The sequence below is a fragment of the Apium graveolens genome, chromosome 3 (genome assembly GCF_009905375.1).
Source record: "Apium graveolens cultivar Ventura chromosome 3, ASM990537v1, whole genome shotgun sequence".
Taxonomy (NCBI): domain Eukaryota; kingdom Viridiplantae; phylum Streptophyta; class Magnoliopsida; order Apiales; family Apiaceae; genus Apium; species Apium graveolens.
The window spans coordinates 19,935,219-19,950,248 of NC_133649.1; the positions used below are offsets into that span (position 1 = coordinate 19,935,219).

The 15,030-nt window shown below is 33.8% G+C and overlaps 1 pseudogene; it reads right to left on the reverse strand.

The window, feature by feature from the left end:
* Nucleotides 1–4,712: 4,712 nt before the first annotated feature.
* LOC141713967 (polyphenol oxidase, chloroplastic-like) lies at nucleotides 4,713–5,409 on the reverse strand (annotated as a pseudogene).
* Nucleotides 5,410–15,030: the final 9,621 nt, after the last annotated feature.

Sequence of the window (15,030 nt, forward strand, 5' to 3'; positions counted from 1 at the left end):
AAAAGTTAGTTATTATAATAGATAAATATACATATACAATAACATGTAAGATCATTATTTCAAAATATATTACAAGACATGGTATTTAATAATGTTGACCTATGAATAATTGAGTAATTACTTACATATAATTGTTCTAGATCTGGTCCAGTCCATCCATTTTCATCATAATGATTTTGACGCCATGTCTCAATTTTCCCGATTAAAGAGGTTAATTCCATTCCACGTCGAATATGGTGTTGTGGCGTAGAAACTGACCCATTTTTAGAATTCCACTTCCTTTTAGATCGATTAGTGATATTTTTTGATGTTCTTTCCTATCAAAAATAATAAGCCAATATCAATGACAAAGGACGTAATAATTCTATAAGATAAGTATTTTTAAGAAAATACAAGTCACCTTAAATTGAACCGTAGACCAACGATCACATAACATCTCCCAATCTTCTTGTTGATCATCTCTAAAGTCTGGATACCGCTTCTTTTTAGCCATTACAAGATCATTTTCACCTCCATTACTTTTAAAGTATGAATGTAACTTGTACTTGTAACTCTTCCAAGCTTTTCTCATTTGTTCATCAATACATAATATAGTTGTCTCATCATGTAAATTGATGTCAAAATTTTCCTGTTAAACATGAGAACTTATATGAATAACATTGATTATATTGTACACATTATTTGCATTTAACTAGTAGTTGGTACCGGTATTTAAAAGAATGCCAAAAACAGTGAATAGATTCTAAACTAAATTAGCATGTACTGGTATATGTAGCAGGGCATCACATAATTATCTACTGTATCAGATTATCATATATTAAAAAACCAGCCTAACCAGACTACCTAACAATACACACAGTTTATGTACTACTTATCGAGATGTTGTCCTGATGCCCTCCTTGACCAACAATATATAAAGTATATGATTTCATGTCTTCTATGCTTAAATTTAGACATCAAATTAACAATAAAATATGTTACGAACGACACGCTTCGCCTGCTCCCTCCCCGCTACTGTTCCGGTGGGTTCCCTTAACCAAGCCACTGCTACACACATGGCAAGCTATAATGGATTCTACAATGCTGGAAAATATATTTTCCTAGTCTTTTATGTTCTAAAAAGAACATAACATGAAAGAACTTACAAGTAGATAACTTCGCAATGGAGCTCTGACCTCCTCAGGTACTAGTCTCCAATCCTTATAATGAAATGTACCATGATTACGAACAACAAATCCAATTTCATTGTTAAATTTCTCAGCATTAAGACAAATTGGTTGACGACAATCTGCATCAAAAGTTACTAACAACTTTCCTGTTGAAGCTGCCCTTGCAATCTTAGAAGTAGCCATGCCGCGAGTTGCTTTACGTGGTTTGTATGTAGCATTTGGATCTACAAAAAAATCAATAATAAACACCAACATGTAATAAATAAAGGTATATATCTTTCTACAATTATCAGATTGCATTTTAGAAGAGGGAGGGTCATTCTGTTGTTCACTCTGTATCACAGAGGGCCGCTGGTGTTGTTCAGTATGGGTACTGGATGGTGTGATGGGTCTAATCGGTTCACCTTGTAGAACAGACTGTGTTGTGGATCCAACTTGTTTACCCCTAACCTTAGAGCGAGTGGTGCGCTGAGTAACTTAGGAAATTTTACTACTAGAATCGGTGATGCATTTTTTTTCAGTGATACTTGTATTAGTATCATTAGTTGGGGTTTCTTTCTCCCTATGTACAGTCGATCTAGTCATCCGCCCTCCAGGAGGCATGATGCACAAACCTGCAATAAAAGAGAAAATTTACAAAATTCCAGAACTGGCATATGATATTGGAGCAATCATATACATGAACTGATACATACACATATAACATAGGTTACCAGTGAAACTACTAATGTTTAATGAAGGTATGTAAGCAGATAAATTAGTCCAAAAGGCTTGTGGAATATGTATAAGATGAGGAGAGATGGAGGTTTAACCCTAGATGTATTACTAGGTATTTAATTAGATCTAAAATAAGCGGTTGTTTAGTCTAATGTTTAAAAAAAATTAAAAAATGTTGGGGGAAAGGGAAGCGCCAAACCGAAAAGCTTCCCTCCTAGAAAAAGTGTGTCAATGCATTGTACTTGTTTAATTGTTACAATTTTTTAGACATAATATTTCTTGACTAATACATTTATATGGACTTACAAGTAAATGGAAAAGAATTTTTTGATTTCTCTACAAAAAAAATTAATTTATTAATTCAAAATTTTATACTAATATTCTTTTCTAGACATGTTCATAATTATAAAAGTGAAAAAATACACTTATCTTTTCAATTTGATATAAATATTTTGAAAAGATAACTATTAGGATTATATTAAATTTATATATAAATGAATAGTTTTTAGAGATTTTTTGAAAAAGACATTTTCTCAATTTTCAACTGTTTTCTTAGAAATGAAAATTTTAGTAAAACAAAAAATGGAAAAATGGTAAAAATTTCTACAAATAAACAGCCCCTAAGTTGTTTTTCACAATTTTATTCCTAGTTATAAATCAGAAAACCATATTTTTCATTTTTCTAGTTTTCATTTTAGAAAATATGCAAGTGGAACACATATTCAAAAAAATTTATTTTCTAAGAAAAGTTTTCTGAAAAATTGGTGAAGTAAACACCCCTAACTTTCAAACATTTTTATAAAAATACCATTTTGCAATTCAATACCTCTCATTAAAATAAAAAATTGAATGAAATAAAAAATAACCTAAGTTATCCTTAAGGATATATACAAATTTGATTGCGAATCGATTTTTGGAAAATATTTCAAAAAATGGTAAAATTATAAAAAAAAACCCAAAAATTGATGATTTCTCAAATCTATTATAGTTAGAAAGTTTTAGACAGTGATTTAATAGTAATTTTTGTCTTAACTGAATTTAAAAGTTAATGGATTTAATAATTTAACATATTATTTTTCTCGTATATTTACATAATTAATTTTATTTTTATCATATATAGTTAAAAAATTTAATTACTAAATTAAAAATGAAAATTAATTTTTTTTATAAAAAAATTGTTTAAATTTGATAAAATTGTTTCAAGTGGTTCTAACTAGAATAAAATCAAATTTATCCAAAATTATTACACAATAGAATCAAACTTAAAATCAATATTTTTTCAAATTTCAATAAACATTTTAATATATTTAAATATTATTATTATTCTATGTTAGAAACGAGTTTGATGAAATTTTATAATAGAATCAAGGGTTCTGTGATTCTTTAAGAAGCAGGTGTATTTTTATGTATGTTATAATATTATTTCAATGTTAAAATGTTAATATTTTAAATTTCTTTCTTATTTTAAGGTAAGATAACTTCATATGTATTTTTTTCAATTTCGTTTTTAATAAAAATTAGATATTAGAACTTAAAATAAACGAGTTATTTTAGTAAAAATAAAATGTTGTGTTGTTCTGAACAAAGTTAAAATAAAAACATGGCTTATTTGATACTTAGAAAAAAATAAAAAAATTGTTTTGCAAATTAAAACTTAAGAAAGTATAATTTTGGCTTTAAAACGTATTTTTGAAAAAATCTCAAAAAAAAAAGAATTAGAATATAATAATGAAGACGTTCATTTTATAGGACTTTAAATACACATAAAATATGGAAAGAAGTAGTATTTTGAGAAAAAAATAAATAATTAGAACTGAACTATAACTCTTGTATTTACGTATTTTAATTTTATATCTATTTGTTAATTAAATTATTTACAGCATAGTGTACTTAAATCAAACATTATTTGTTATTTTTTATAAAAATAAAGCTTAGAAAACAAAAGTGTTGAAACTTGAAAGTTGGCAAATGAGCAAACAAATTGATCATAGTTGGGTCAACATTAATATTACACAAGTATTTCACATATTACTATTCTTTATCTGGGACTTCAGAAAAATCAATAATTCTACACAATTCTAGGGGACAAATACGAGTATCTCAGACCCTGCAATCTGCCAAATGGGGAAAATTATTGGTATTACTTTATACAAAAAAAAGTTCCAGTCTGGTATGTAAAAATTAAGCCCCTTCATTTTTTTGTCCTACACATGTATAAAAGCAAATTTCAGAATAAGTTGAAATTAAAATCTTGTATAATGCAACATCAACTCTGAAACTAAGCAACTGAGCTAAAAAATATCAAACCTCATACCATGACTCAACAAAAATTCTAAGCACTGAAATGTATACACTACCAAAAAATGTATAACAGGACACCAACGATACCAACAAAAAATCCAAATATGCAGAGCTAGTGGCGGAGGTACACCACACCTGGGGTCACGTGCCTCCACAACTAAAAAAAAGAGAAATTTTTTTAATATTAAACCTACAAATGAAATAACAGTTGCATGTAAATACTTATCCAGGTGCCCCACTTTCCACCTCTTTTTTTAATTGAACTATGCTTGTAAACTGGACCGAAGAATGTCACCTGACAGTAGTAATGACTGATAGATGATTAATTGGTATACTTTGATGTAAAAAAGACATGTGTGATATTAAGAACCAATGTTGTTAGCTAGGAAAAACAAGAAGATCAGAAACTCGGATTAATAGTTGATGCTTACATTGAGAGATTTTATTATACATCAACAGAACAACCAAAGATCATATATGATCCCGGAGACGATGATTAAAAACAAACAACAGAATGAAAGACACACAAAACAAGCCGTACAGGATTAACTCATGCAAGCTAATGACCTGCAATATTATTGTTGATCAGAAAAAATGTTTAATTAAGAAGAGAACTGAATCTTGACACTTCCAATGGTGACTTTCCCTTTCCCAGTTCTCGGAACCAAGGCCACCACCAGGCCTTAATCATCATCAGCTCCCAAGTCCTCGAGAAGCTCCGTTATTCCCAAATTCAGAATGGTTTTCACTTTTTTGCTCACTTTAAATGGCACATTGGAGAAGGCCCCTGCGAACTCAGCATTTTGAGGTCCACTGTCTACTTCATCTTCGTCGTTGATGTAAACATCAAATTTAATATACTCATCTCCATCATATTCAATCCCGTCTATCTCCAGTATCTCATCCTCGTCTTCCTTCTCCTCTTGAGTCCTCGATTTTTTGGGCATGGGAACGTTAACTTTCAGGATTCCATCCAGAACTTTAGGCAGTGCACTAGCGTCTAATATAGGTGTTGGTGCTTCAGCAGCATTGGCAGACCGCGCCCTCCTTTCTTAGGCTTTTTAGTCTTTCAGACAGGACGGGATCTTAGCCATGGAAGTGGAACATCTTGGTAAATATATCACAGCTTTTTAGTATCAAGACAGTCCCTGACTTTAACTCGAACCAACTGCTTGTTCTCATCATAGAAAAGGAAAGCAGAGTCCAAATAATCGGTATCCATAATATCCTTACCGTTTCTTCCAAGGAGTGTCTTCTATATGTTCCATATTTCATCAAAAAAGAATTGAAAATATTATAACTTTATTAACTAAAAATGTGTTTTTAATCAAGATATGGTATTACAAATTTATAACCAGATTTGTTAGATATATTTGATAATGTCATAGCTAATATGATTTATGTTTAGTTTTCAGATCTTACTTAAACAGGATAAATCAGTACTTACTGGAAGTCAGGACTTAAGGATATCAATACTTATATTATCAGGAGATAATCATCAGAAGATGGATATCAGAACTTAAGTACTGAAGGACGTTCAGATAAGGACAACAGCTGATTAAAGGAAAGAAGATCGAGACAAACATAAGAAGTGATATGCATGAAGAAGGAATTCTATGAAGAATAGAATACTTGGAAGAAAAGATATCTGATTGATATATTTTAGGAAGCAGAATTATATTCCATATCAATTAGCGATTATCTTGTAACTGTGTAGTATATAAACACGGACATAGGGTTTACACTATAAGTGTTATCATATTCGAGAAGATTATTCATCCAAACCCTAGCAGCTCTCGTGATATTTGTTTATCACTGAGAGGTGACAGTTCCATACTATAACAGAGTTTATTGTTTCAATAAATTTTGTTTTCTGTTACTTGAGTTATTAAAGTTCGATTTGATTGTACTTTACACTGTATTCACCCCCTCTACAGTGTGTGTGTGTGACCTAACAAGTGGTATCAGAGCCTATCTGTTAACGCACAAACAGTTTAAGATCCAAACACAATCATGTCTGACACAGAAACTCCAACTAAACCCACCAAAACTGAAGAACCTCCAAAGACACAAATTCAAAGTCGGTATGAGACCATCAGAGTTCCCATACTGAGACCATATGAATATGCCATATGGAAGGTGAGGATGACCATGTTTCTGGAAGCTACAGATCCAGAATATCTTGATGGAATCAAGGAAGGACCTCACAAACCAACCAAGCTCATTGTTGTAGTTGCAGGTGAAGCAGCAAAGACTGTACCAAAGGAGAAGAGTGATTACACTGCTGAAGATATCGCATCAATTGCTAAGGATGCTAAGGTACAACACTTACTGCATAGTGCCATTGATAATGTAATGTCAAACAGGGTAATTAACTGCAAGACTGCAAATGAGATATGGGATGCTTTGGAAACAAGGTGTCAGGGAACTGATACAATTAAGAAGAACATGAAGACAATACTCACTCAAGAGTATGAACACTTTGACTCAAAGGCTAATGAGTCATTGACTGATTTATATGATAGATTTGTCAAACTCTTAAATGATTTGTCACTGGTTAATAAGGAGTATGATCTTGAAGATTCAAACCTTAAATTCCTGTTAGCTCTTCCTGAATGCTGGGATTTGAAGGTAACAACAATAAGAGACAACTACAATCTTGATGAAACAACTCTTGATGAAATTTATGGAATGCTCAAGACTCATGAACTTGAGATGGAACAAAGAAGCAAGAGGAAAGGAGGAAAGTCAAGGACAGTTGCTCTTAAGGCTGAAGAAGAATCCCCCAAGGCAGCTACCTCAAGGAAAGACAAGGGTAAAGCTCTTTTCACAAAGTCTGATACTGAGTCATCAAGTTCTGAAAGTGATGATGACTCAGAATCTGAAAGCTTACCTGAGACTGATGCTGATGAGGAGATGATGAAGTTGTGTGCTCTTATGGTGAAAGGGATCACAAAGATTGCATACAGGAAGTTCAGGAAGGGAAAGAAGTTTTCTAGGAAAGGCACAAGTTCTGATAAGAAGAATTTCAGAAGATCTGAGGGCATAGGAGGAAAGTCTGACATAAGAGATTATACCAATGTCAAATGCTATAACTGTGGTGAGAAAGGCCACATATCTCCTGATTGCAAGAAAGTGAAGAGTGACAAAGGCAAGGCTCTTGTCACAAAGAAGAAAAGCTGGACAGACACCTCAGAATCTGAAAGTGAGGAGAATTATGCTTTGATGGCAAATGCTGATAAAGCAAGTGCTGAAAGCTGTTCTGAAGCTGCTGAATCAAAGGTACCTCAGACTACTTATGCTTTTCATACTGATGATATTAATGAGTTGAGAAGATATCTTAAAACTATATTTGTTAGTTATAGAGATCAAACCTTAACATGTGAAAGATTAACTTCTGAAAATCTTGCTTTTAAGAAAAGAAATGATTTATTAGAAAAAGAGTTAGTTATGTTCCATCAAACTCAGAAAGATAGAGATGATGCTTTTTATGTTAGGAATGAAGTGCTAAAAATGAATGAATCTCTAAAAACTGAGTTAGAAAAGGAAAGAGAGGTTATCAAGACTTGGACTAACTCTGGCAGAACAACTCAAAATTTGCTAAGGTAGTGAAAACTAGAAAGAGGGCTTAGGTTATGGAGATGATAAGAATTATAAAGGAACTGTAGAAATTAAGCCTGTTGTTAAGCAAAAGCCAAAGTTAAAACTTGTTAAGTTTGTAACTGTAAAGTCTGATAATGAGAAATCAGAAGTTAAAAAGGGATTAACTTCTGACAAACTAAAATAGGAAAAGACAGCTGAAGTAAATATAGGCTTAATGACTAAGAAGCAGCTTAAGCATAAGCTGAAAGATGGTAAGAACGTAAACAAGATAAAATCACCTAGGAAAAATAGGAATGGAAAGGAAGGTGTGAATAAAAGCAATAATTATAAACCTGTTCCTAAAGCTCCTAGGAAAATGTGTCATAACTGTGGAAGTTCTAACCATCTGGCTTTTTTTTGCAGGAAGAATAAGAACATAAACTCCTTACCTTCAAAGTCAGGAGTTAAGAGTCAGTCTATTAGATATAAGCCACAAAATCCTTATTTTCATTGTGGTAGTTTATGGCATTCCATTTATACTTGTAAGGAATATCATAGTTTGTACTATGATTATTATCAAATAAAACCTTCTTTAAAGAAAGTTTCCATTGTTCCTTCTACTGTAAATTCTGATTCAAAGTCTGATAGTGTAAATTCTGATAAGAAACATGTTAACATAAACTATGATGCTAAATCCGCTGCAAATGTTAACAAACTTAATAAGGCCAAAGAATCCAAGCAAGTCTGGGTCCTTAAAACTAATCATTAGTGGTGTTTGTGATTGCAGGGCAACAGGAAAAACATCCTAGTTCTGGACAGTGGATGTTCAGGACATATGACTGGAAATAAAGCCCTGCTATCAGACTTTGTGGAGAAAGTTGGCCCAAGTGTTTCTTATGGAGATGGCAACATTGGAAAAACATTGGGATATGGCAATATCAATCTTGGGAATGTCATCATTAAAGAAGTAGCTCTAGTCTCAGGACTTAAACACAATCTGCTGAGTATAAGTCAAATCTGTGATAGAGGTTATCATGTTGATTTCTTTGAAGAACACTGTGAAGTTGTGAGTAAATCTACAGGCAAAGTAGTTCTGAAAGGATACAGGCGTGGTAACATTTATGAAGCTAAGCTTTCAGCAAGTAATGATGGTTCTGTAATGTGTCTGATGAGTAGAGCATCAATTGAAGAAAGCTGGAATTGGCACAAGAAACTCTCTCATTTAAATTTCACCAATATAAATGAGTTGGTCAAGAAAGATCTTGTGAGAGGACTGCCAAAGTCAGTATTTGCTCCTGATGGCCTTTGTGATTCTTGTCAGAAGGCCAAACAAAGAAAATCCCCATTCAAGAGCAAAACTGAATCATCAATTCTTGAGCCTTATCACCTACTACATGTTGATCTATCTGGTCCAGTGAATGGCATGTCTATTGCAAATAAGAAATATGCCTTGGTCATAGTAGATGAGTTCACCAGATACACATGGGTGTATTTCTTGCACACAAAAAGTGAAACTGCATCTATCTTGATTGATCATGTCAAACAACTGGATAAATTGGTCAAAGATTCTGTGAAGACAATAAGGAGTGATAATGGCACTGAGTTCAAGAATTTGATAATGGAAGAGTTCTGCAAAAACCAAGGAATCAAGCAGGAACTCTCTGCTTCTGGAACTCCACAGCAAAATGGAGTTGTTGAAAGGAAGAATAGAACTCTCATTGAAGCTGCACGTACAATGCTTGAAGAAGCAAAGCTTCCAACCTATTTCTGGGCTGAAGCTGTGCAGACTGCTTGTTTTACTCAAAATGCAACACTCATTAACAAGCAAGGAAAGACACCATATGAGATGGTGAAGAAAAAGAAGCCAAATCTGAAGTATTTTCATGTATTTGGATGCAAGTGTTTTGTTCTTAAGACTCATCCTGAACAGCTATCCAAATTTGATCTAAAAGCTGATGAATGAATCTTTGTTGGATATCCACTTTCCACAAAAGCCTTCAGAGTCTATAACTTGAGAACAAGTGTGGTCATGGAGTCTATCAATGTCTCTTTTGATGAAAAAAAGATCACTGGACTTGAAGATTTTATTGATCATGATCAGTTGAGATTTGAAAATGAAGACTCAAATTCTGATACTGATACTGCAAACTCTGATAGATTAAACTCTGACGTTATTGAAACTGTGGTGACTACGCCAAAGGAAGATGCACCAATGCAGGGGGAGCATACTCAAGATCATACCACATCTCATGAAGCATCAGAACATACATCTGGCTCTTCAAGTTCTGATTTGTCAAGTTCTGATAAGCCAAGTTCTGATAGTTCTGAAAATCTAAATTCTGAAGAATCCAACTCAGAGAGCATAGTTTCAGGGGGAGCATCAGAAAATGAAAATGAAGACAGCATGGATCATGGGGGAGCATCCAGTTCTAGAGAAAACCTTCCATCTGCAAAGAAGTGGACTAAATCACATACACCTGATTTGATAATTGGAAATCCTGATGCATGTGTCAGAACTAGAACAGGTACTTCAAATGAATGTCTTTACAATTCTTTTCTTTCTCAGACTGAGCCAAAGAAAGTGGAAGAAGCTCTTCAAGATGCTGATTGGGTGCAAGCAATGCAGGAAGAGTTAAATGAATTTGAAAGAAACAAAGTCTAGACCCTAGTGCCAAGACCAAAGAATAGATCTGTTGTTGGTACAAAGTGGGTATTCAGAAACAAAACTGACAGTGATGTCATAATTACAAGGAATAAGGCAAGGCTGGTTGCAAAAGGATATTCTCAACATGAGGGAATTGATTATGATGAAAAATTTGTACCAGTTGCTAGGTTAGAAGCCATAAGGATATTTTTGGCTTATGCCGCTCACAAAAAGTTTACCGTCTTTCAAATGGATGTGAAAAGTGCTTTTCTCAATGGAAAATTGGAGGAAGAAGTATATGTTGAACAACCTCCAGGCTTTGTAGATTCCAAATATCCAGATTATGTCTACAGGCTTGATAAAGCACTTTATGGACTTAAGCAAGCTCCTAGAGCATGGTATGAGACTTTAGCTCAGTTTCTTCTGGAAAGTGGATTTAACAGAGGAACTATAGAAAAAACACTGTTCTACCTCAACCATGGAAAGGACTTACTTCTGGTCCAGATTTATGTTGATGATATCATTTTTGGGTCTACAAATGACAGACTTTGCAAAAAGTTTGCCAAACTGATGCAGTCAAGGTATCAGATGAGTATGCTGGGGGGAACTTAGCTATTTTCTGGGCCTTCAAGTCAAGCAGAATGAAAAAGGCACTTTTATTTGTCAAACTAAGTATACTAGAAACTTGCTGAAGAAATTTGGAATGCAAGATTGTTCAAGTGCATCCACTCCCATGGCCACTGCAACAAAACTGGACAAGGATACTGGTAAATTAGTAGATATTACTGATTACAGAGGTATGATTGGCTCTCTACTCTATCTAACTACTAGTAGACCTGATATCATGTATGCTACATGTCTTTGTGTAAGATTTCAAGCAGATCCAAGAGAACCTCACTTAACAGCTGTGAAAAGAATTTTCAAGTATCTTAAGGGAACAGCTGATCTGGGATTGTGGTATCCCAGAGAATCAGATTTTAAACTAATAGGTTACTCAGATGCAGATTTTGCAGGTTGCAAAATTGACAGGAAAAGCACAAGTGGAAGCTGCCAATTTCTTGGAGGCAGATTGGTTTCTTGGTTTAGCAAGAAACAAAAGTCAATTTCCACATCAACTGCAGAAACAGAGTACATTACTGCAGGAAGCTGTTGTGCACAGATTCTTTGGATGAAGAATCAGTTACTGGATTATGGGTTAACATATTTTAAAATCCCTATTTACTGTGATAATTAAAGTGCTATTTCTATGACAGGTAATCCAGTTCAACACTCAATGACAAAGCACATCAGCATCAGGTACCACTTCATAAGGGAACATGTGGATGAAGGTACAGTGGAATTGCACTTTGTTCCAACAGATCAACAACTAGCAGATATCTTCACAAAACCACTGTGTGAAGCTACTTTTACAAGATTGGTAAATGAACTTGGAATGGTTTCAGGTTCTTTCTCTAAATCTGCTTAGGTTTGTTCTGATGCATCAGACTTTATGATCAGTATTTACAGATATTACTCTCTTTGTGTATTCCGTGCTTAATTGAAAATTTGCTTAAGTACTGACTGTTGTCTGATGTAAGTTTCTAAACTCTGAAAATGATATGTCTGTTTATGTAACTATCTAATCCTATGAGGATACCTATGTTAGATGTTGACCTAGTAGTCTTCAATAAACTAGGGATCCATGTAAGAAGTAATTATTTCTGTGGAAATCTATTGACACAAGCAAATTCTGATATTGAGCTTAGTTGAGTTTACTTTGTCTATCTTATTACTAAGTCACAAACTAGAATAATGCTTCTCATTTGTTAAGTTCTGATGCTAGTAAATCTGTTGAATGTACTAAGTGCTGATAAACCTCTCTTATCAAAAGAAAAAGAAAAGAATCAAGGATTAAAATTCAGGTATTCCTTTGAGATCTAGAGTACAAAAATGTGGAAGGGATGACCCAAGTGCATTGCTGGTATTAAGTAAATATGCATCAGAAAAGAAAAATATTTTCTTGGTGACTTTTCACACTCTATGATTACTGGAGAAATACTCTGATAATAGCATAAATTCTGATAAGCAGTCGTGACTCACTTACACTGAGAAGCCACTGTAAAATGGAATTTCAAAAGATGCATAAAATTAGCACAAAATAGTTGAGGTGGACTCAAGCATGAACTCATTCAATAGTAGGTTTCAGAATAATGACAGGTTTTTAGTAAAGTTTTAGTTATGCCTTATTTCTAAGATATACTGAAGTGAATCAGACTTTACTCTTTGTCTGATATTTAGCTTAATGCACACACTAAACACTCCATATGAATGATGAAACTTACAGTGGTGATCTATGTTATTTTAGATGAACAGTTTCTGTGTCACATTGCACAAATTCTGAGGACAAGTTCTGATTGCACGTTCTGATGATTAAGTTCTGAAGAATCTATATCAGCATTTGTGTGAGGACTTACTAAGATAGGCATTCATTTTTCGAGTTAAGAAATCATGTTCTGATAACTGTTAAGTTCTGATATAAGTCTAAGTTCTGATATTAAAATCTGATCCTTTACTTGACTTATTTGTGGTTAAAATCTAAAAACAGTTTCATTTTAAATCAGAACATGTTTGGGTAGAATATTAACAGTCAATATCATAAGGGATAGTGGTTCACGTACACGTACAGTAATTTTTACTTGTTACTTGTGCGTATTAACCCTGACTTACACTTCCAATGACTGTTTTTCGTCTTCCCAGTTTAGGGAGATGAGGTAGAATTAATTCTACCTGCCAGCATTAAATTTCTTTGCGTCTCCTGGCATTCTTTTGCCTATATAAAAAACCACTTCATATCAGCCTTCACATCACCTCTTTTATCACAAACTCATCTTCATACTCTTTATATCAAAAACACCATGGTCAATTACAATATGTTTTTGAACTATGAAACATTCAACATGGAGCTGAGCTGTGAAGCCTGGCAGCAGGAATGGCACGTCAATGCCATTCCTGATGAGATATGGGACTCAGTTCCCCAGGAGGTACTCACCCACCTCCTGTTCTTCTACATGGATTACCATCGCCATTTGGAGCGATTGGAGGAGGAAAGGATGGAAGCTCTCCGCCAGCAAGAGCGAATCATCAGACTCGCTATTCTGTTTGTCGAGAGTAGGAAGAAGAAATGATTTATTTTCTTCTTCCTGTTTTTCTTCATCGTCAGCCTTGCCCTGCTTCTTGAGCTAGGACTAAGGCTGTTGATGTTAGGTTTAGCAGCTTAGGACAATCTTGTAAAAGTTCTGATGTAATTTAAATTTCATGAATGTATTCTCTTAATATATTAATGAAATTCTTTTTTTTTTGCAAGATCTTGTCTCTGAGATGTTTTGTAATGCATTAACAAATCCTGATAAATATTCATATTCTGATGACCATTTAAATTTTAATTTAAATTAAGTTCTGATTTTACATTATCAGTACTTGTTCCCTTAATTTATTTTGGTCATTCTCACTCGATTTTTTTTTCAGAATATTGGTGTTGCAGTGAAAAATAATTGAATAAGTGGAAACAGTTTCAATTTTGAATTAAAACTGATTTACCTTGGTTAATGGAATTACTGGGTAAGTGGAACGGTTTTTCCTTGAAAAACTGCAAGTGGGTAAGTAATGATTACTGTTTTCCCGTGCCCATTAACTATTCATTATTACTGCATGTCTGACAGGTGTCCAACGGTTACATTTTTTTTAAAGTATAAGTAAGACAGAGAGAGGATTTTTTTAATCTTTTATTCACTTTTATACTTTATCTCTCTATTTACTCTCTTTCTTCTCCCGACGTTGGTTTTTCATATAGACATTCTATCAAACACCTAACAAGCACTCTTAAATCTCGATTATTTTCATGGCACCTAAGGAATTGATCATTAATGGAGCTAAATTTGTTCCAAATAACTATGCTGCGATTCTTGATAATGCTGAAGCTCCATCTAAGTTGCATTTTGTGCAAGATCTTCTTGCACACAGTGAAATCGGGTATGCATTGACCCAACCTTCAACCTTTTCGAGCCAACAAGTTCTGACATTTTGGAGGACTGGAAACTTTGATAATGGTGGTCAACATGGTACTCCTAGTATTGTTTTCGAAGTGGATGATTCTACATATGGGGTAACTCCTGGTACAATTCGCAAGGCCCTACATCTATCAGAAGGATGTACTTTTTCAACCCCGGAGGAATCAGCTCTTAAAGAGTTCATGACTAGTTTGGGGTATGAGCAGAGTTTGGCAAAACTTGGGCAGTTGAAACGGGCTCATATCAGAAAGGAATGGAGCTTCTTCTTTGACTGCATCACTAAAGCTTTTGGGAATAAATGTTCAAACTTTGATGTTATTCCTATAATGAGTCAGCACATCGGGTATGCTATCATTAACCAAACTCATTTTGATTTTGTAACTGCTGTGATAAGTTTTATTGGGGATAGGATGACAGAAGATAGGAATGTTATCTACTTTGCTAGATTTTGTCAGCTTATTTTTAACCATTGTTGTGCTGATAACCCCCAACCTACCACTGACTTAACTCCATCTTTCAAAATTGCAAAACGAGCCTTTAATGATTTGGTAAATGCTGATCTTAAGAAAAT